The sequence below is a fragment of the Rutidosis leptorrhynchoides genome, chromosome 9 (assembly GCF_046630445.1).
Source record: "Rutidosis leptorrhynchoides isolate AG116_Rl617_1_P2 chromosome 9, CSIRO_AGI_Rlap_v1, whole genome shotgun sequence".
NCBI classification, from domain to species: domain Eukaryota; kingdom Viridiplantae; phylum Streptophyta; class Magnoliopsida; order Asterales; family Asteraceae; genus Rutidosis; species Rutidosis leptorrhynchoides.
In genome coordinates, this window is record NC_092341.1 from 20,008,577 (window position 1) to 20,033,830 (window position 25,254).

The following is a 25,254-nucleotide window of genomic DNA, read 5'->3' on the forward strand; positions in this document are numbered from 1 at the left end:
CAAAGTTGAAGAATGTACAATATAACATATTAATTGTGAACTTATATATTTCCCGAGTATTACCTACCCGTTAAAGATTTCACAATTAATACTTTGTACAAAAGAATTTTTATTACCGTTTTTATGAAAATATATGTATGTATATTTTCTTCAGATGTAATACATATTTAATGAGTTAATATCATATTAAGCTCATTTGATTTTCGGCTTGAATTAGAAATGAATAATCTCTAAAATATTAAAGATTACATAATCTTTGCGGAGTATTTCGCTAATGAAATCAATACTTCATTATTTATTCTTATTGATATTCCTTGGTGAAGGGTGTTGATATTCGTGGAATTCTTGCAAACTTCGCAAGGTGCAAATGATGTTTTCTAGAAAGTTTCGAGTGCATCGAAGATGAAAGTGTAAAATCAACCATATTATTGAATAATACACTTGGTTTATTATGAAACGGAATTCTTTGGATTGAAACAGAGATTGTAGTTAACAATGGTTAAGTTGTTAAGGAAGGATGCACATCATTGCATATTAGTAATATGAACTAACCGAGTAGTACCTACCAGTTAAGTTTCACACGTAATAGCTTAGTACGAAAAGATTTATTTTGATTTCAAAATTCATATATACTAAATATACATAAAATTTCTTCAGGGAAAATGAGTTAATACTTCATTGGTTATTGTTGCTGGTATTTCTTGGTAACTACTGTGCGTATGACGTTGATGCTCGTGGAACAGATTGTGAAGTTGAGGTTTGCGATGCGGATGTTGTTGGTGGTGGTAATGGTACTATTGTTGTTGATGATGGTGGTACTGGTTATGCTGCTGGTGCTGCTGCTGGTGTTTGTAACCTTCGCACCATATTCTCCAAAGCCACTACCCGAGCGCGAAGCTCGTTGACTTCTTCTATTATACCGGGATGATCGGTGGTTTGGATGAGCGGACGAATAAGATTTAGAATGTGAGATAGTATATAATCATGACTAGATACTCTGGAAATGAGAGAGAAAATGGTATTACGAACAGGTTCGCCGGTAAGTGCTTCAGGTTCTTCGCCAAGAGGGCAATGTGGTGGATGGAAGGGATCGCCTTCTTCTTGTCTCCAATGACTAAGTAAGCTACGAACCCATCCCCAATTCATCCAGAATAGATGATGGCTAATTGATTGATCCATTCCGGTTACACTGTCTTCGGAGTTCAGGTGAATATCCATATCGGAATAGCTGTCAGAGTTTAAGGAATTTGAACTAGATACGGGATCCATCTTGTATAATTAGGGAGATGATTTTTGATATGAATTAGATTATAGAATTTAGTTTGGTATTCTTCAATACATAATTTACATATGTATATATAATATCAAATTCCATAAATCACGGAGAAATTTTCGGAAGATGTCAGGAAAAGTTTACAGTAACAGATACGCTAAGATATGAATTTTTTTCTATACACTATTTATGCAATAAATGCAGAAAAACGTGTTTAGACTTTAAGAATGATAAGCATGTAATTTCTGACAAGAAATAATAAGCAAAACTTTTAACATGCAGACACGGTCGAAGTCCAGACTTACTAATGCATCCTAACAACTATCAGTTAGACACACTCATGCAAGACCTGGTTCGCTAGGACCAACGCTCTGATACCAACTGTGACGATCGCTCCAAATCCATATGGACGAACACGTCATTCATCGATTTCATTGCGAGGTATTTGACCTCTATATGATACGTTTTGTAAACATTGCATTCTTTTGAAAAGACACACCATAAATGAATATTTAAATCAAAGGTTTTCGACATATGATGATTTCTTCATATAGACAATCACCATAAATAATAGTTTATAACAGTACTTCCGTTGACAATGCAGTCAAAATAAGATACTTGGTGATGATTTGGTGAATGCAACATTTCCTTGGAAAAATATGCCATGCAAGACTCCATGCACATAGCTTGTCTAACATATAAGAAAACAGCGGAAGACTTCTAGGGAACCTGAGAATAAACATGCTAACAAGTGTCAACACAAAGGTTGGTGAGTTCATAGTTTTAATGTATCATATAATCTGTACATAAAGGTGGATCACAAGATTTCAGTTGTTTCATCCAGAAACGTTCATCAAAATATTCTACGAAATTGAGCACCCTGGTAACTAAACTTAACGTATATATAATTTGTACCCTTTGTATAATCATCTTAATAACACACGCAAACCAACGTGTACGCTTCTCAAATAGCATACGTCCGTTAAAAGGCTAGTGCTCTAGCTCGGACGGGGATATCAAGCCCTATGGATCCATATACTACTACTCACGCCCACCAGTTCTTATAACTGGCAGTTACTAGTTACCAAAGCTAAGGGATTTTCAGTTCAAACTCAGTGTAGAATTTAGTATGTACTTGTATCCATTGTGTTTAAAATAAAGTGCATGTATTCTCAGCCCAAAAATATATAATGCAAAAGCATTTAAAAAGGGAGCAAATAAAACTCACGCATATAAATATTGTAAATCAGTTAATAAAGTATTTGCATGTATTCTCAGCCCAAAAATGTAAGGAGTAAAAGGGATCATATGAAACTCACGCATATAAATATTGTATATCGGTTAATAAAGCATTTGCATGTATTCTCAGCCCAAAATGTAGAGAGTAAAAGGGATCTTATGAAACTCACCTTAGCAGCATATAAAGTCGTTCACCAAAATATGACCGAAACTCGGATTACCAAATAACCGTAGATCTCAACCTAGAGAACATATGTTGGTCAATAAATGTCTATCAAGCTAGGTCTGGTCATAGTGTATCACAATCCTAATGCTCGAGATCGACATACAAAAGTTATCCAAAGTCGTTTCAAAAAGTCAATTTTGACAACAGTTCAACAAAACGAGACATATCTTATATAAGGAGTCATTTACTCGGTTGGTAATATTCAAAAATCCATTTTATCAATCTCGTAAACAAGTTGTTTAAATCTTAATTGCAGATTCAAAAGCAATTTCAATTAACGTTAATCATAATTCAGTTGACCATCTCTCTTAATCCGTTCATCGAAACTATTCGCTATCTAAATGAAAAGTCATTGATTTTTCGCCAGCTTTTCAAAAACATGCATATCATATACCTTTTACCAGTAACATATGTATTTAATTCGTGATTCATCATAAACTGTTTAATTACAAAATTTAGCATACAAGCATGTATAAATATATATACTCGAGCACTAGACATGGATACACAATTAATATATAAAAGATAAAATATGAGTGCTTACGTATCAATATTGAGATTCAATATTGTAGGAAAGTACGTAGACGCAACAGAGATGATAAACACTAGGTTTGATTCACAAATATACCCCCGAACATTACCCATAACCTCCTTGGCAATAACCCATAATTTCCTTAGCTCTATCCCGCTTGAAAACCATTTTGAAAGTGACACGCTCATAACCTCGTCGTAGTATTTTATGTATAATACTAATTAATAATATTAATAATAATAAGATTAATAATAATATTAATCTCAATAATAATAATAATAATAATAATAATTTATATAATATATATATATGAGAGAAGAGGTCGAGAGATAGATTGAGTAAAAAAAAATGGCAGAAATGATCGAGCTTTATAATGTGGCCTGATATCAGACCCCATGCGATCGCATGGGGAATGTGAGGGAATTCCATGCGATCGCATGGATCCCTTTTCCAGCTCACATTTTTTGATTTCTTCCTCGTCGACATAATATTATAATATTATGATACGTAAATCAAGTTTAAAATTTTAAAAAGTCGTATTTATTAAATACTTCAGGGGTATTCTATATAACTTATTATTAATAATTTCTATCATGTCGTTTTCATGTGAATAGTAAATGAATTAATTTAAATTCAACTATTTAAGCTACACGTTGTACATTGTGCTTTACAAATTGTACATTATTAATTTAACTTCGTTTCTTAAAAAAAATACAAAAATTATATCATAAAAATAAAATGACTTTATACGTAAAATTTTTAATTTGAAATAGCATCGTTTAATAGTAAATTTTTAATCATTTCGTATATAAATATTATTCGCATGATTCCGTATATATCGAAAACTTATATTTATTAAAATATGTATATAATACATGTTATGACGTTCGTGAATCGTTGGACAAACAGGGTGGTCAACCGTTATATAAAAAAATCATATTCAAAAGTTTTAAAACTTGTCAAAATTCGTTGCTTATCATGTCGAAAATATTAAATCATATAGAGAATTGGTTTAAATAAGTCGAAATTTTCCGGGTCATCACATTGTTTCTTTTTTTGACCTAGCCTTTCTCATTTACGCTTTTATTTTTCTCTCTTCCTCTCTTTTTCTCCATTGAGCCGTCTCCAACCTCCACCATTTTCATCATCATCTTCAATCAAAACAAGCTTGGATCAAGGGGCTTTTAGTATAATTGGATTCATCTCTTCGTTCTCTACGCGACTACATCATTTGATTCTTGATTAGGGTATAAACCCTAATCCTAGATTTTTAATTTTTCTTTATTTTTCTGTATTTTGATTATATTTTAATAGTATGATGATTACTTGTTGTTGTAATGGTGTTTGTATGCATAGAATTACTCATAAACACATGTTTTCGGTTTGATAAAATTGGGACAGCAGCTATTTCGTGTATTTATGATATTGTGACTGTTATAAAAGTTAAAATAAAGTATCTAGATGAGTTCCTCTCATCAAGACATTAATTTTAGACTCCGAATTCATGTCGTTTCGATTCCCGGAGCCCTAGATATGATCAAAGTGGTATTTTGTTAAGATTGAAATGTGATATTGGTATGAACCAGGTTTGGTCCGACTTTGTGACCATATTTGGTGACTTTAGGGTGTGTTAGTATGTTAGGATCAATGATGGGACAAACTTTCATGTTCGGGTCATCTAAATCTGAGCCACGAATCACCCGTTGCGTCTAAAACACGATTTTGATTGAATTAAAGTTTCAAGTGATGTCTTGGCTGACCACCACGACTTGTGGGCTGTTCTTGGTGTGTTCTTGAGTGTACTGAAGTTTCGGGTGGTTTGATTAGGTGGAGATATATGTAAGGCTCGCCAAAAACCGACACACGGGGCTCAAGATACGACCCGATGAACTTCTGATTTAAAACTTATGATTAATTATTAAACTTATGATATAAATAATGAATTTCATTATCATTTAATTACTTATGATATAAAAAGTAATTATTATAATTTAAGACTTATGATATATATTTATTATATCATTTAATTATTACTTATGATTTAATTAACATTTTAATTAAACTTATGATTAATAATACTTTTATTATTAATGGAAAATACTTATGATAAGTATTAAACTTATATTATAAGATTATTATTATAAGACTTATAATAAAGATTAATTAATTATTTAATTATTATAAGGCTTAGTTATTATTTAATTATAATTTAATTATTAAATACTTATGATTTAATAATTATAATTAGAAACTTATGATATGATTAATAATTCATTATTAATTAATAATACTTATGATATGATTTAAAATTTATTATTAATTAATAATACTTATATTATGACTAATATTTAATTAATTAATTAAATACTTATGTTATATTAATTATATCATTTAAACTTATATTAACTTTAATAATTCATTTTAATTTAATTAAACTTATGTTATGACATAATTAGATATATTTAACTTTAATAAACATTATAACTTACATTATTATTACAACTTACACTTTTAAAATTAACATTGACTATGTTTGACCAAGGTTGACTTTTGAGTTGACTTTCGGTTGACTTTGACTTTCAGTTGACTTTTGTTGACTTTCTAAATAAGGAAACTTTCCTAACTTAAAACTTTCTAAAAATAGAAACTTTCTAAATTTAGAAAGTTTCCAAAAATAGAAACTTTTCAAAAATAGAAACTTTCCTAAAATAGAAACTTTCCAAAAATAGAAACTTTCCAAAAATGGAAACCTGCTAAAAATAGAAACTTTCTAAAAATAGAAAGTGTGTGTCCGTACGCTATTCCGATCAAACCAATGCATGTTGAGTATTGTTCTATGACTACTTGCAACTTGTACAATAGCTATCATACTAAGACTTGACCTAAGTTAGTTATTTATATCGACCTTCTTTATTTATAGGTCGGCGTTGTGATCATTCCTGATCACTTTACTTCATTTGATGTTCGCATATTTGTGTGGTTACTTCGTTTGCTATTAAGGTGAGTTATAGTCCCATTTTCTATTTTAAATCTTTTGGGATGAGAATACATGCAATTTATTTTATATTTTGGACACAAGTGGAAGTTGGTTTAAATTATTCATTGTGAGTTGAACAAAAATATTCCCTAGTCTGGTAACTGTAATCACTGGTTTCTACTAGTGAACGTGAATCCTACAGATAGATCTATCGGGTTTGACAACCCCATTTCGAGCTAGTCGCGCTAGCAATTTATAATCGGAATGTTTAGTACTTCGTAATTTGTTGTAGATACACTTGTTCGGTGTATATTATTTATTGTGTTTGGCAAGGGTAAATAAATGGTTAATTGGTTACCAGGTGGCTCAAGGTAAATGGAATAATATTTTTATATGTTTTCTAGCATATAATTTTGTGGTCCAAAAAGGAGTTTTTATGTTTTCAAACATAAATTTTTACGGTTTAAATTAAATATTATTTGCAATATTAAACCTATAATTCACTCAACATTTTTGTTGACAGTTACTCGCATGTTTTATTCTCAGGTTCATGATTGATTGCTTCCGCTGTGCTTAGAGAGTCTGCATATTTATGATGACAGCTTTTGTTAAATAATAACTTGCATTCTATTTTGATACATTTAATAGTGGATGCTGTTGACTTTGTTTTGGTCTACTTTTGGTTAAGTAATAATGTATGGTTTTTCTAAACTTACATATTTTGATAGGTTTCCTTTATAGGAAATTATTTTTTAAATAAAGAATGCAAGGTTATTTATTAAATTCATATAGAGTTATGATCAAGCTGTGGGACCAAGATAACGATGGTCATCAAGTGTACTTTGACGGGTCGTTAAAGTTGATATCAGAGCTCTGGTTGTAGGGAACTAGGCTGCATTGATGTCGTTACCCGAGTCAATAGGGTGCATTAGTGAGTCTAGTCTACAGCCCGGCCTATAAAATATTATTATATGTGATTATTTGTATCGTATTGGTATGTATATTGTTATCATTCATACATCTCTATTATGTTCTGAATCTGGGAGGAACTCTTATTCCGATTTAAATGTATTCTTCGACTCATGCGAACTTATCCTTGTAAGAACACCTCGGGTAGTGAAACCGAGGGATGTCATTCTTGACTTCTGAAATTCTTGACATTTCTATGTCATCTATTATGGTTATGTATATAATGTTTGAATTATATTACACGAGATGTCATTCTTGACTTCGAAATGCTCGGCATTTCAATGTCAGCTATTATATTTAGGTATATAACATTCTTGTATTATTACGTGCCTATGTGCTTTGGTTTTTGAACCGAAAAACGTCATTCTTGACTTTTAGAGATTCTTGGTACTTCGAAGACATTTTTATGTCATCGTTACTCCTATTCATTACTTTCGATATTTTTGTCTCTTGTGCTATCCTTAGCACATTGTTTAAGAAATTGTTTTAGAGAAATTGTGTGGAAATTCGAGGTTGATCACGTGTCCTGACCTCATGTAGTGCTATTGGAATGGAACTATGAATTAGTGAAATATAATGGCGTCAGGCCAACGTGATTATATTACGTTAATTCATAAAGAAGTCCCAATATTGTGACATGAGGAATAGAAAGCGAGTCAAAGAAAATTTTTACACTACTCATTTTGAAATTCTGATGTATTACATGGGTAGAGAAAATATTCATTATCTTATTTGTTGATATACGAGGAGCTCGTCTTAACTAGATTATCTATCTCATGCTCTACCCTTTCATAACTCGCTTGTTAGCAACAGCTTCGCTCGAGAACAGTTTTGGCCCAAGGACTTATGTCCTGATAATAGTCAAAACAACATTTAACTCATTGGTTTTCATGACCTCGTAACATTTGTTGGTCAAATGTCGCACGATGATTCAGGTCATTTACTCGATCTTTCACAATCTTACTTCAACTTGTAACCTCTGAAATACAGATACCCTGTTTATCATCGGGAGTTTTACACATTTGTTTAATTGGGTGGTTCTCACGGATTTATGGGCGAATAGAAGTAATGAAATATTTTGCCATGTATACAATTTATAAAATCGTATATGTACGTATAGATTCAAATGAATAAGTTTACCTTAACCTATTTTGATTAGTACATACTAAATTATACCTTCAAAATTATTTTAAAACCACACCTTTATTGAGTTGTTTAATTAAGTCAGATTATTTTATATAAAATGGTACACATTGTACATACTTCTAAATTACTAAGAACTTCGTTCCGTTTATGTTATCACATCAAACGTTTAAAGCTTTTTCAAAACTCCTTTGATTAATTTTATCAACTTTTCGCATTACCCTACAGAGTGTCTGGATCACAGTTCTTCTCATCCTCGGTTTAAGGATGAAACTTACCATTAGGTTCATTGATAGAAACTCTTACGCCACTTTGGATGCCGGTTTTATAAATTTTGTTGGAAAGTCTTTGCGCTCATAAAATTTTCCCTCTTATGGTTGGACATGGCCAAAACACGGACAGATAAATCAATTATCTGGGATACGCTCGGTGGTCACCCTATTATAGAAAAAGCGCTAGGTGGGTTTCTACCCCAACTGTTGTTATAGTGGGTATCATGGATATATATTACACTAGACCGTTTGAGGAGTTTCTACTCTCAATATTCGCTGTCAACCGCAACACCCTCGTAAACATCATGAAATGTCCCGTTCTTATTGATTAAAAACGTTCGATATTAATTGATTTCGTTGCGAGGTTTTGACCTCTATATGAGACGTTTTTCAAAGACTGCATTCAGTTTAAAACAAACCATAACCTTTATTTCATCAATAAAGGTTTAAAAAGCTTTACGTAGATTATCAAATAATGATAATCTAAAATATCCTGTTTACACACGACCATTACATAATGGTTTACAATACAAATATGTTACAACAAAATAAGTTTCTTGAATGCAGTTTTTACACAATATCATACAAGCATGGACTCCAAATCTCGTCCTTATTTAAGTATGCGACAGCGGAAGCTCTTAATAATCACCTGAGAATAAACATGCTTAAAGCGTCAACAAAAATGTTGGTGAGTTATAGGTTTAACCTATATATATCAAATCATAATAATAGACCACAAGATTTCATATTTCAATACACATCCCATACATAGAGATAAAAATCATTCATATGGTGAACACCTGGTAACCGACATTAACAAGATGCATATATAAGAATATCCCCATCATTTCGGGACACCCTTTGGATATGATATAAATTTCGAAGTACTAAAGCATCCGGTACTTTGGATGGGGTTTGTTAGGCCCAATAGATCTATCTTTAGGATTCGCGTCAATTAGGGTGTCTGTTCCCTAATTCTTAGATTACCAGACTTAATAAAAAGGGGCATATTCGATTTCGATAATTCAACCATAGAATGTAGTTTCACGTACTTGTGTCTATTTTGTAAATCATTTATAAAACCTGCATGTATTCTCATCCCAAAAATATTAGATTTTAAAAGTGGGACTATAACTCACTTTCACGGATTTTTACTTCGTCGGGAAGTAAGACTTGGCCACTGGTTGATTCACGAACCTATAACAATATATACATATATATCAAAGTATGTTCAAAATATATTTACAACACTTTTAATATATTTTGATGTTTTAAGTTTATTAAGTCAGATGTCCTCGTTAGTAACCTACAACTAGTTGTCCACAGTTAGATGTACAGAAATAAATCGATAAATATTATCTTGAATCAATCCACGACCCAGTGTATACGTATCTCAGTATTGATCACAACTCAAACTATATATATTTTGGAATCAACCTCAACCCTGTATAGCTAACTCCAACATTCACATATAGAGTGTTTATGGTTGTTCCGAAATATATATAGATGTGTCGACATGATAGGTCGAAACATTGTATACGTGTCTATGGTATCTCAAGATTACATAATATACAATACAAGTTGATTAAGTTATGGTTGGAATAGATTTGTTACCAATTTTCACGTAGCTAAAATGAGAAAAATTATCCAATCTTGTTTTACCCATAACTTCTTCATTTTAAATCCGTTTTGAGTGAATCAAATTGCTATGGTTTCATATTGAACTCTATTTTATGAATCTAAACAGAAAAAGTATAGGTTTATAGTCAGAAAAATAAGTTACAAGTCGTTTTTGTAAAGGTAGTCATTTCAGTCGAAAGAACGACGTCTAGATGACCATTTTAGAAAACATACTTCCACTTTGAGTTTAACCATAATTTTTGGATATAGTTTCATGTTCATAATAAAAATCATTTTCTTAGAATAACAACTTTTAAATCAAAGTTTATCATAGTTTTTAATTAACTAACCCAAAACAGCCCGCGGTGTTACTACGACGGCGTAAATCCGGTTTTATGGTGTTTTTCGTGTTTCCAGGTTTTAAATCATTAAGTTAGCATGTCATATAGATATAGAACATGTGTTTAGTTTATTTTAAAAGTCAAGTTAGAAGGATTAACTTTTGTTTGCGAACAAGTTTAGAATTAACTAAACTATGTTCTAGTGATTACAAGTTTAAACCTTCGAATAAGATAGCTTTATATGTATGAATCGAATGATGTTATGAACATCACTACTACCTTAAGTTCCTTGGATAAACCTACTGGAAAAGAGAAAAATGGATCTAGCTTCAACGAATCCTTGGATGGCTCGAAGTTCTTGAAGCAGAATCATGACACGAAAACAAGTTCAAGTAAGATCATCACTTGAAATAAGATTGTTATAGTTATAGAAATTGAACCAAAGTTTGAATATGATTATTACCTTGTATTAGAATGATAACCTACTGTAAGAAACAAAGATTTCTTGAGGTTGGATGATCACCTTACAAGATTGGAAGTGAGCTAGCAAACTTGAAAGTATTCTTGATTTTATGTAACTAGAACTAGTAGAATTTATGAAGAACACTTAGAACTTGAAGATAGAACTTGAGAGAGATCAATTAGATGAAGAAAATTAAAGAATGAAAGTGTTTGTAGGTGTTTTTGGTCGTTGGTGTATGGATTAGATATAAAGGATATGTAATTTTGTTTTCATGTAAATAAGTCATGAATGATTACTCATATTTTTGTAATTTTATGAGATATTTCATGCTAGTTGCCAAATGATGGTTCCCATATGTGTTAGGTGACTCACATGGGCTGCTAAGAGCTGATCATTGGAGTGTATATACCAATAGTACATACATCTAAAAGCTGTGTATTGTACGAGTACGAATACGGGTGCATACGAGTAGAATTGTTGATGAAACTGAACGAGGATGTAATTGTAAGCATTTTTGTTAATTATAAGTATTTTGATAAGTGTATTGAAGTCTTTCAAAAGTGTATAAATACATATTAAAACACTACATGTATATACATTTTAACTGAGTCGTTAAGTCATCGTTAGTCGTTACATGTAAGTGTTGTTTTGAAACCTTTAGGTTAACGATCTTGTTAAATGTTGTTAACCCAATGTTTATAATATCAAATGAGATTTTAAATTATTATATTATCATGATATTATCATGTATGAATATCTCTTAATATGATATATATATATATATATATATATATATATATATATATATATATATATATATATATATATATACATTAAATGTCTTTACAACGATAATCGTTACATATATGTCTCGTTTAAAAATCATTAAGTTAGTAGTCTTGTTTTTACATATGTAGTTCATTGTTAATATACTTAATGATATGTTTACTTATCATAGTATCATGTTAACTATATATATATCCATATATATGTCATCATATAGTTTTTACAAGTTTTAACGTTCGTGAATCACCGATCAACTTGGGTGGTCAATTGTCTATATGAAACATATTTCAATTAATCAAGTCTTAACAAGTTTGATTGCTTAACATGTTGGAAACATTTAATCATGTAAATATCAATCTCAATTAATATATATAAACATGGAAAAGTTCGGGTCACTACAGTACCTACCCGTTAAATAAATTTCGTCCCGAAATTTTAAGCTGTTGAAGGTGTTGACGAATCTTCTGGAAATAGATGCGGGTATGTCTTCTTCATCTGATCTTCACGCTCCCAGGTGAACTCGGGTCCTCTACGAGCATTCCATCGAACCTTAACAATTGGTATCTTGTTTTGCTTAAGTCTTTTAACCACACGATCCATTATTTCGACGGGTTCTTCGATGAATTGAAGTTTTTCGTTGATTTGGATTTCATCTAACGGAATAGTGAGATCTTCTTTAGCAAAACATTTCTTCAAATTCGAGACGTGGAAAGTGTTATGTACAGCCTCGAGTTGTTGAGGTAACTCAAGTCGGTAAGCTACTAGTCCGACACGATCAATAATCTTGAATGGTCCAATATACCTTGGATTTAATTTCCCTCGTTTACTAAATCTAACAACGCCTTTCCAAGGTGCAACTTTAAGCATGACCATCTCTCCAATTTCAAATTCTATATCTTTTCTTTTAATGTCAGCGTAGCTCTTTTGTCGACTTTGGGCGGTTTTCAACCGTTGTTGAATTTGGATGATCTTCTCGGTAGTTTCTTGTATAATCTCCGGACCCGTAATCTGTCTATCCCCCACTTCATTCCAACAAATCGGAGACCTGCACTTTCTACCATAAAGTGCTTCAAACGGCGCCATCTCAATGCTTGAATGGTAGCTGTTGTTGTAGGAAAATTCTGCTAACGGTAGATGTCGATCCCAACTGTTTCCGAAATCAATAACACATGCTCGTAGCATGTCTTCAAGCGTTTGTATCGTCCTTTAGCTCTGCCCATCAGTTTGTGGATGATAGGCAGTACTCATGTCTAGACGAGTTCCTAATGCTTGCTGTAATGTCTGCCAGAATCTTGAAATAAATCTGCCATCCCTATCAGAGATAATAGAGATTGGTATTCCATGTCTGGAGATGACTTCCTTTAAATACAGTCGTGCTAACTTCTCCATCTTGTCATCTTCTCTTATTGGCAGGAAGTGTGCTGATTTGGTGAGACGATCAACTATTACCCAAATAGTATCAAAACCACTTGCAGTCCTCGGCAATTTAGTGATGAAATCCATGGTAATGTTTTCCCATTTCCATTCCGGGATTTCGGGTTGTTGAAGTAGACCTGATGGTTTCTGATGCTCAGCTTTGACCTTAGAACACGTCAAACATTCTCCTACGTATTTAGCAACATCGGCTTTCATACCCGGCCACCAAAAATGTTTCTTGAGATCCTTGTACATCTTCCCCGTTCCAGGATGTATTGAGTATCTGGTTTTATGAGCTTCTCTAAGTACCATTTCTCTCATATCTCCAAATTTTGGTACCCAAATCCTTTCAGCCCTATACCGGGTTCCGTCTTCCCGAATATTAAGATGCTTCTCCGATCCTTTGGGTATTTCATCCTTTAAATTTCCCTCTTTTAAAACTCCTTGTTGCGCCTCCTTTATTTGAGTAGTAAGGTTATTATGAATCATTATATTCATAGATTTTACTCGAATGGGTTCTCTGTCCTTCCTGCTCAAGGCATCGGCTACCACATTTGCCTTCCCTGGGTGGTAACGAATCTCAAAGTCGTAATCATTCAATAATTCAATCCACCTACGCTGCCTCATATTCAGTTGTTTCTGATTAAATATGTGTTGAAGACTTTTGTGGTCGGTATATATAGTACTTTTGACCCCATATAAGTAGTGCCTCCAAGTCTTTAATGCAAAAACAACCGCGCCTAATTCCAAATCATGCGTCGTATAATTTTGTTCGTGAATCTTCAATTGTCTAGACGCATAAGCAATCACCTTCGTTCGTAGCATTAATACACAACCGAGATCTTGCTTTGATGCGTCACAATAAATCACAAAATCATCATTCCCTTCAGGCAATGACAATATAGGTGCCGTAGTTAGCTTTTTCTTCAATAACTGAAACGCTTTCTCTTGTTCATCATTCCATTCAAATTTCTTCCCTTTATGCGTTAATGCAGTCAAGGGTTTTTCTATTCTGGAAAAGTCTTGGATGAACCTTCTGTAGTAACCAGCTAGTCCTAAAAACTGGCGTATGTGTTTCGGAGTTTTCGGGGTTTCCCACTTTTCAACAGTTTCTATCTTTGCCGGATCCACCTTAATACCTTCTTTGTTCACTATGTGACTGAGGAATTGAACTTCTTCCAACCAAAATGCACACTTTGAAAACTTAGCGTACAATTCTTCCTTCCTCAATACTTCTAACACCTTTCTCAAATGTTCACCGTGTTCTTGGTCATTCTTTGAGTAAATAAGTATGTCATCAATGAAAACAATGACAAACTTGTCAAGGTATGGTCCACACACTCGGTTCATAAGGTCCATGAACACAGCTGGTGCATTAGTTAAACCAAACGGCATGACCATAAACTCGTAATGACCGTAACGTGTTCTGAAAGCAGTCTTTGGAATATCATCTTCTTTCACCCACATTTGATGATACCCGGAACGTAAGTCAATCTTTGAATAAACAGACGAGCCTTGTAGTTGATCAAATAAGTCATCGATTCTCGGTAGTAGGTAGCGGTTCTTGATGGTAAGTTTGTTCAACTCTCGGTAGTCGATACACAACCTGAATGTACCATCTTTCTTCTTGACAAACAAAACAGGAGCTCCCCACGGTGATGTGCTTGGTCGAATGAAACCACGCTCTAAAAGTTCTTGTAATTGGCTTTGCAGTTCTTTCATCTCGCTGGGTGCGAGTCTGTAAGGAGCACGAGCTATTGGTGCAGCTCCTGGTACAATATCTATTTGAAATTCAACGGATCGATGTGGGGGTAATCCCGGTAATTCTTTCGGAAATACATCGGGAAATTCTTTTGCAATGGGAACATCATTGATGTTCTTTTCTTCAGTTTGTACTTTCTCGACGTGTGCTAGAACAGCATAGCAACCTTTTCTTATTAGTTTTTGTGCCTTCAAATTACTAATAAGATGTAGCTTCGTGTTGCCCTTTTCTCCGTACACCATTAAGGGTTTTCCTTTTTCTCGTATAATGCGAATTGCATTTTTGTAACAAACGATCTCTGCTTTCACTTCTTTCAACCAGTCCATACCGATTATCACATCAAAACTCCCTAACTCTACTGGTATCAAATCAATCTTAAATGTTTCGCTAACCAGTTTAATTTCTCGATTCCGACATATATTATCTGCTGAAATTAATTTACCATTTGCTAATTCGAGTAAAAATTTACTATCCAAAGGCGTCAATGGACAACTTAATTTAGCACAAAAATCTCTACTCATATAGCTTCTATCCGCACCCGAATCAAATAAAACGTAAGCAGATTTATTGTCAATAAGAAACGTACCCGTAACAAGCTCCGGGTCTTCCTGTGCCTCTGCCGCATTAATATTGAAAACTCTTCCGTGGCCTTGTCCATTCGTGTTCTCCTGGTTCGGGCAATTTCTAATAATGTGGCCCTGTTTTCCACATTTATAACAAACTACATTGGCATAACTTGCTCCGACACTACTTGCTCCGCCATTACTCGTTCCGACACCATTTGTTCCTTTCGTTCTATTAACCCCTGGTCCGTAGACCTCACACTTCGTCGCGCTATGAACATTTCTTTTACACTTGTTGCAAAATTTGGTGCAGAACCCCGAGTGATACTTTTCACACCTTTGGCATAGCTGCTTCTGATTGTTGTTGTTGTTACGGTTATTATTGTTGTTGGGATGATTGTTGTAGTTGTTGTTGTTGCTGTTGTTGTTGTTGTTGGGCCGTTTGTTGTAGTTGCGATTGATGTTGCGATTGTTGGGATAATTGTTGCGATTATTGTTGTAATTGCTGTTGTTGTTGTATTGGTGATTCTTATCACCGTTTTCCTCCCACTTTCTTTTGACTTGCTTCACATTGGCCTCTTCAGCAGTCTGTTCTTTAATTCTTTCTTCAATCTAGTTCACTAGTTTATGAGCCATTCTACATGCCTGTTATATGGAGGCGGGCTCGTGTGAACTTATATCTTCTTGGATTCTTTCCGGTAATCCTTTCACAAACGCATCGATCTTCTCTTCCTCATCTTCGAATGCTCCCGGACACAATAGGCACAATTCTGTGAATCGTCTTTCGTACGTGGTAATATCAAATCCTTGGGTTCGTAACCCTCTAAGTTCTGTCTTGAGCTTATTGACCTCGGTTCTGGGACGGTACTTCTCGTTCATCAAGTGCTTGAATGCTGACCACGGTAGTGCGTACGCATCGTCTTGTCCCACTTGCTCTAGATAGGTATTCCACCATGTTAATGCAGAACCTGTGAAGGTATGCATAGCGTACTTCACTTTGTCCTCTTTAGTACACTTACTTATGGCAAACACCGATTCGACCTTCTCGGTCCACCGTTTCAATCCGATCGGTCCTTCGGTTCCATCAAATTCCAAAGGTTTGCAGGCAGTGAATTCTTTGTAGGTGCATCCTACACGATTCCCTGTACTGCTAGATCCAAGGTTATTGTTGGTATGTAGCGCAGCCTGTACTGCGGCTATGTTTGAAGCTAGAAAAGTACGGAATTCCTCTTCATTCATATTCACGGTGTGTCGAGTAGTCGGTGCCATTTCCTTCAAAATAGTCAAATGGAACAAGTTAATCATACAGAATATTAAGAGTAGTTAATAGTATTTCGTAGCATAATATGAACTCATTTATAAAAGCTTTTTCTTCATATTAGTGTTTTATAAGTTTAAATTCGGGTAGTACCTACCCGTTAAGTTCATACTTAGTAGCTAATATACAATTCAACTACTACAATTCTATATGAAAAACTGATTATAATAATATTTTGCGTTCAAACTTTTACACAATATTTTACAAACTTACAATACCGCTTATTTTACATATAGCATGAAATATAGCACACAATAAATTTGATACAAGATGGTTGTGAAGATAATTCTAGCTAGTACACAAGTCGTTCAGCAAAGGCAATAAAGACACGTAATTCATACATCCAGAAACAAGTCATGCATTCTGGTTTTACTAGGATTACTTCCCATCCTTGGTCTTGTGGAACATAATTGTTATGGCCTTTGATAAGACAGCGTGTTGTAACGTCGTCAAAGGGACGAGGGTTACGTAATGTCCAACAGTCCCGTAACAATCTAAAAACCTCATTTCTTACCCCAATTACCGACTCCGTTACTTGTGGGAACGTTTTGTTTAATAGTTGTAGCCCGATGTTCTTGTTCTCACTTTGGTGAGAAGCGAACATTACTAATCTGTAAGCATAACATGCTTCTTTATGTTGCATGTTAGCCGCTTTTTCTAAATCACGAAGTCCAATATTCGGATATATTGAGTCAAAATAATTTCTTAACCCATTGCGTAAAATAGCATTTGGGTTCCCCGCAATATATGCGTCAAAGTAAACACATCGTAACTTATGGATTTCCCAATGTGATATCCCCCATCTTTCGAACGAAAGCCTTTTATAAACCAAGGCATTCTTGGAACGTTCTTCGAATGTCTTACAAACTGATCTCGCCTTAAATAGTTGTGCTGAAGAATTCTGACCGACTCTAGACAAGATTTTATCAATCATGTCTCCGGGTAGGTCTCTTAAAATATTGGATTGTCTATCCATTTTGTATTTTTATACTGTAAAATAGACAAGAGTTAGATTCATAAAAAAAATACTTATTAATACAAGCAATTTTTACATATATCATAAAGCATAAGCACACTATATTACATATATTACACCACACGAATACAACTATCTTATTCCGACTCGCTTGTTTCTTCTTCTTCGGTTTTGGTTCATTTTGCCAAGTTTCTAGGGATATATGATGTTCCCCTAATACGAGCCTTCATTTTCCACATTGGTTTAGAAAAACCTGGTGGTTTAGAGGTTCCCGGGTCATTGTTACAACTTAAGGACTTCGGGGGTTGACGATACATATAAAGTTCATCGGGGTTGGAATTAGATTTCTCTATTTTTATGCCCTTTCCCTTATTATTTTCTTTTGCCTTTTTAAATTCAGTTGGGGTAATTTCTATAACATCATCGGAATTCTCGTCGGAATCCGATTCATCGGAGAATTGGTAATCCTCCCAATATTTTGCTTCCTTGGCGGAAACACCATTGACCATAATTAACCTTGGTCGGTTGGTTGAGGATTTTCTTTTACTTAACCGTTTTATTATTTCCCCCACCAGTTCTATTTCTTCATCCGGTTCCGATTCTTCTTACTGTTCCGATTCTTCTTCCAGTTCCGACTCTTCTTCCGGTTCCTCTTTGGGAACTTGTGAATCAGTCCACGAATCATTCCAATTTACATTTGACTCTTCATTATTATTAGGTGAGTCAATGGGACTTGTTCTAGAGGTAGACATCTATCACATAATATCAAACGCGTTAAGAGATTAATATATCACATAATATTCACATGTTAAAAATATATAGTTTCCAACAAAATTTGTTAAGCAATTATTTTTCAAGTAAACACGGTCGAAGTCCAGACTCACTAATGCATCCTAACAAACTCGATAAGACACACTAATGCAAAATTATGGTTCTCTAAGACCAACGCTCTGATACCAACTGAAATGTCCCGTTCTTATTGATTAAAAACGTTCCATATTAATTGATTTCGTTGCGAGGTTTTGACCTCTATATGAGACGTTTTTCAAAGACTGCATTCATTTTAAAACAAACCATAACCTTTATTTCATCAATAAAGGTTTAAAAAACTTTACGTAGATTATCAAATAATGATAATCTAAAATATCCTGTTTACACACGACCATTACATAATGGTTTACAATACAAATATGTTACAACAAAATAAGTTTCTTGAATGCAGTTTTTACACAATATCATACAAGCATGGACTCCAAATCTCGTCCTTATTTAAGTATGCGACAGCGGAAACTCTTAATAATCACCTGAGAATAAACATGCTTAAAACGTCAACAAAAATGTTGGTGAGTTATAGGTTTAACCTATATATATCAAATCATAATAATAGACCACAAGATTTCATATTTCAATACACATCCCATACATAGAGATAAAAATCATTCATATGGTGAACACCTGGTAACCGACATTAACAAGATGCATATATAAGAATATCCCCATCATTCCAGGACACCCTTCGGATATGATATAAATTTCGAAGTACTAAAGCATCCGGTACTTTGGATGGGGTTTGTTAGACCCAATAGATCTATCTTTAGGATTCGCGTCAATTAGGGTGTCTGTTCCCTAATTCTTAGATTACCAGACTTAATAAAAAGGGGCATATTCGATTTCGATAATTCAACCATAGAATGTAGTTTCACGTACTTGTGTCTATTTTGTAAAACATTTATAAAACCTGCATGTATTCTCATCCCAAAAATATTAGATTTTAAAAGTGGGACTATAACTCACTTTCACAGATTTTTACTTCGTCGGGAAGTAAGACTTGGCCACTGGTTGATTCACGAACCTATAACAATATATACATATATATCAAAGTATGTTCAAAATATCAAAGTTTTTGTAAAGGTAGTCATTTCAGTCGAAAGAACGACGTCTAGATGACCCTTTTAGAAAACATACTTTCACTTTGAGTTTAACCATAATTTTTGGATATAGTTTCATGTTCATAATAAAAATCATTTTCTCAGAATAACAACTTTTAAATCAAAGTTTATCATAGTTTTTAATTAACTAACCCAAAACAGCCCGCGGTGTTACTACGACGGCGTAAATCCGGTTTTACGGTGTTTTTCGTGTTTCCAGGTTTTAAATCATTAAGTTAGCATATCATATAGATATAGAACATGTGTTTAGTTGATTTTAAAAGTCAAGTTAGAAGGATTAACTTTTGTTTGCGAACAAGTTTTGAATTAACTAAACTATGTTCTAGTGATTACAAGTTTAAACCTTCGAATAAGATAGCTTTATATGTATGAATCGAATGATGTTATGAACATCATTACTACCTTAAGTTCATTGGATAAATCTACTGGAAAAGAGAAAAATAGATCTAGCTTCAACGGATCCTTGGATGGCTCGAAGTTCTTGAAGCAGAATCATGACACGAAAACAAGTTCAAGTAAGATCATCACTTGAAATAAGATTGTTATAGTTATAGAAATTGAACCAAAGTTTGAATATGATTATTACCTTGTATTAGAATGATAACCTACTGTAAGAAACAAAGATTTCTTGAGGTTGGATGATCACCTTACAAGATTGGAAGTGAGCTAGCAAACTTGAAAGTATTCTTGATTTTATGTAACTAGAACTTGTAGAATTTATGAAGAACACTTAGAACTTGAAGATAGAACTTGAGAGAGATCAATTAGATGAAGAAAATTGAAGAATGAAAGTGTTTGTAGGTGTTTTTGGTCGTTGGTGTATGGATTAGATATAAAGGATATGTAATTTTGTTTTCATGTAAATAAGTCATGAATGATTACTCATATTTTTGTAATTTTATGAGATATTTCATGCTAGTTGCCAAATGATGGTTCCCACATGTGTTAGGTGACTCACATGGGCTGCTAAGAGCTGATCATTGGAGTGTATATACCAATAGTACATACATCTAAAAGCTGTGTATTGTACGAGTACGAATACGGGTGCATACGAGTAGAATTGTTGATGAAACTGAACGAGGATGTAATTGTAAGCATTTTTGTTAAGTATAAGTATTTTGATAAGTGTATTGAAGTCTTTCAAAAGTATATAAATACATATTAAAACACTACATGTATATACATTTTAACTGAGTCGTTAAGTCATCGTCAGTCGTTACATGTAAGTGTTGTTTTGAAACCTTTAGGTTAACGATCTTGTTAAATGTTGTTAACCCAATGTTTATAATATCAAATGAGATTTTAAATTATTATATTATCATGATATTATCATGTATGAATATCTCTTAATATGATATATATATATACATTAAATGTCTTTACAACGATAATCATTACATATATGTCTCGTTTAAAAATCATTAAGTTAGTAGTCTTGTTTTTACATATGTAGTTCATTGTTAATATACTTAATGATATGTTTACTTATCATAGTATCATGTTAACTATATATATATCCATATATATGTCATCATATAGTTTTTACAAGTTTTAATGTTCGTGAATCACCGGTCAACTTGGGTGGTCAATTGTCTATATGAAACATATTTCAATTAATCAAGTCTTAACAAGTTTGATTGCTTAACATTTTGGAAACATTTAATCATGTAAATATCAATCTCAATTAATATATATAAACATATAAAAGTTCGGGTCACTACAGATAATCACCTTACAAGATTGGAAGTGAGCTAGCAAACTTGAAAGTATTCTTGATTTTATGTAACTAGAACTTGTAGAATATATGAAGAACACTTAGAACTTGAAGATAGAACTTGAGAGAGATCAATTAGATGAAGAAAATTGAAGAATGAAAGTGTTTGTAGGTGTTTTTGGTCGTTGGTGTATGGATTAGATATAAAGGATATGTAATTTTGTTTTCATGTAAATAAGTCATGAATGATTACTCATATTTTTGTAATTTTATGAGATATTTCATGCTAGTTGCCAAATGATGGTTCCCACATGTTTTAGGTGACTCAAATGGGCTGCTAAGAGCTGATCATTGGAGTGTATATACCAATAGTACATACATCTAAAAACTGTGTATTGTACGAGTACGAATACGGGTGCATACGAGTAGAATTGTTGATGAAACTGAACGAGGATGTAATTGTAAGCATTTTTGTTAAGTAGAAGTATTTTGATAAGTGTATTGAAGTCTTTCAAAAGTGTATAAATACATATTAAAACACTACATGTATATACATTTTAACTGAGTCGTTAAGTCATCGTTAGTCGTTACATGTAAGTGTTGTTTTGAAACCTTTAGGTTAACGATCTTGTTAAATGTTGTTAACCCAATGTTTATAATATCAAATGAGATTTTAAATTATTATATTATCATGATATTATCATGTATGAATATCTCTTAATATGATATATATACATTAAATGTCTTTACAATGATAATCGTTACATATATGTCTCGTTTAAAAATCATTAAGTTATTAGTCTTGTTTTTACATATGTAGTTCATTGTTAATATACTTAATGATATGTTTACTTATCATAGTATCATGTTAACTATATATATATATCCATATATATGTCATCATATAGTTTTTACAAGTTTTAACGTTCGTGAATCACCGGTCAACTTGGGTAGTCAATTTTCTATATGAAACATATTTCAATTAACCAAGTATTAACAAGTTTGATTGCTTAACATGTTGGAAACATTTAATCATGTAAATATCAATCTCAATTAATATATATAAACATGGAAAAGTTCGGGTCACTACAGTACCTACCCGTTAAATAAATTTCGTCCCGAAATTTTAAGCTGTTGAAGGTGTTGACGAATCTTCTGGAAATAGATGCGGGTATTTCTTCTTCATTTGATCTTCACGCTCCCAGGTGAACTCGGGTCCTCTACGAGCATTCCATCGAACCTTAACAATTGGTATCTTGTTTTGCTTAAGTCTTTTAACCTCACGATCCATTATTTCGACGGGTTCTTCGATGAATTGAAGTTTTTCGTTGATTTGGATTTCATCTAACGGAATAGTGAGATCTTCTTTAGCAAAACATTTCTTCAAATTCGAGACGTGGAAAGTGTTATGTACATCCGCGAGTTGTTGAGGTAACTCAAGTCGGTAAGCTACTGGTCCGACACGATCAATAATCTTGAATGGTCCAATATACCTTGGATTTAATTTCCCTCATTTACCAAATCGAACAACGCCTTTCCAAGGTACAACTTTAAGCATGACCATCTCTCCAATTTCAAATTCTATATCTTTTCTTTTAATGTCAGCGTAGCTCTTTTGTCGACTTTGGGCGGTTTTCAACCGTTGTTGAATTTGGATGATCTTCTCGATAGTTTCTTGTATAATCTCCGGACCCGTAATCTGTCTATCCCCCACTTCACTCCAACAAATCGGAGACCTGCACTTTCTACGATAAAGTGCTTCAAATGGCGCCATCTCAATGCTTGAATGGTAGCTGTTGTTGTAGGAAAATTCTGCTAACGGTAGATGTCGATCCCAACTGTTTCCGAAATCAATAACACATGTTCGTAGCATGTCTTCAAGCGTTTGTATCATCCTTTCGCTCTGCCCATCAGTTTGTGGATGATAGGCAGTACTCATGTCTAGACGAGTTCCTAATGCTTGCTGTAATGTCTGCCAGAATCTTGAAATAAATCTGCCATCCCTATCAGAGATAATAGAGATTGGTATTCCATGTCTGGAGATGACTTCCTTCAAATACAGTCGTGCTAACTTCTCCATCTTGTCATCTTCTCTTATTGGCAGGAAGTGTGCTGATTTGGTGAGACGATCAACTATTACCCAAATAGTATCAAAACCACTTGCAGTCCTCGGCAATTTAGTGATGAAATCCATGGTAATGTTTTCCCATTTCCATTCCGGGATTTCGGGTTGTTGAAGTAGACCTGATGGTTTCTGATGCTCAGCTTTGACCTTAGAACACGTCAAACATTCTCCTACGTATTTAGCAACATCGGCTTTCATACCCGGCCACCAAAAATGTTTCTTGAGATCCTTGTACATCTTCCCCGTTCCAGGATGTATTGAGTATCTGGTTTTATGAGCTTCTCTAAGTACCATTTCTCTCATATCTCCAAATTTTGGTACCCAAATCCTTTCAGCCCTATACCGGGTTCCGTCTTCCCGAATATTAAGATGCTTCTCCGATCCTTTGGGTATTTCATCCTTTAAATTTCCCTCTTTTAAAACTCCTTGTTGCGCCTCCTTTATTTGAGTAGTAAGGTTATTATGAATCATTATATTCATAGATTTTACTCGAATGGGTTCTCTGTCCTTCCTGCTCAAGGCATCGGCTACCACATTTGCCTTCCCCGGGTGGTAACGAATCTCAAAGTCGTAATCATTCAATAATTCAATCCACCTACGCTGCCTCATATTCAGTTGTTTCTGATTAAATATGTGTTGAAGACTTTTGTGGTCGGTATATATAATACTTTTGACCCCATATAAGTAGTGCCTCCAAGTCTTTAATGCAAAAACAACCGCGCCTAATTCCAAATCATGCGTCGTATAAATTTGTTCGTGAATCTTCAATTGTCTAGACGCATAAGCAATCACCTTCGTTCGTTGCATTAATACACAACCGAGACCTTGCTTTGATGCGTCACAATAAATCACAAAATCATCATTCCCTTCAGGCAATGACAATATAGGTGCCGTAGTTAGCTTTTTCTTCAATAACTGAAACGCTTTCTCTTGTTCATCATTCCATTCAAGTTTCTTCCCTTTATGCGTTAATGCAGTCAAGGGTTTTGCTATTCTGGAAAAGTCTTGGATGAACCTTCTGTAGTAACCAGCTAGTCCTAAAAACTGGCATATGTCTTTCGGAGTTTTCGGGGTTTCCCACTTTTCAACAGTTTCTATCTTTGCCGGATCCACCTTAATACCTTCTTTGTTCACTATGTGACCGAGGAATTGAACTTCTTCCAACCAAAATGCACACTTTGAAAACTTAGCGTACAATTCTTCCTTCCTCAATACTTCTAACACCTTTCTCAAATGTTCACCGTGTTCTTGGTCATTCTTTGAGTAAATAAGTATGTCATCAATGAAAACAATGACAAACTTGTCAAGGTATGGTCCACACACTCGGTTCATAAGGTCCATGAACACAGCTGGTGCATTAGTTAAACCAAACGGCATGACCATAAACTCGTAATGACCGTAACGTGTTCTGAAAGCAGTCTTTGGAATATCATCTTCTTTCACTCTCATTTGATGATACCCAGAACGTAAGTCAATCTTTGAATAAACAGACGAGCCTTGTAGCTGATCAAATAAGTCGTCGATTCTCGGTAGTGGGTAGCGGTTCTTGATGGTAAGTTTGTTCAACTCTCGGTAGTCGATACACAACCT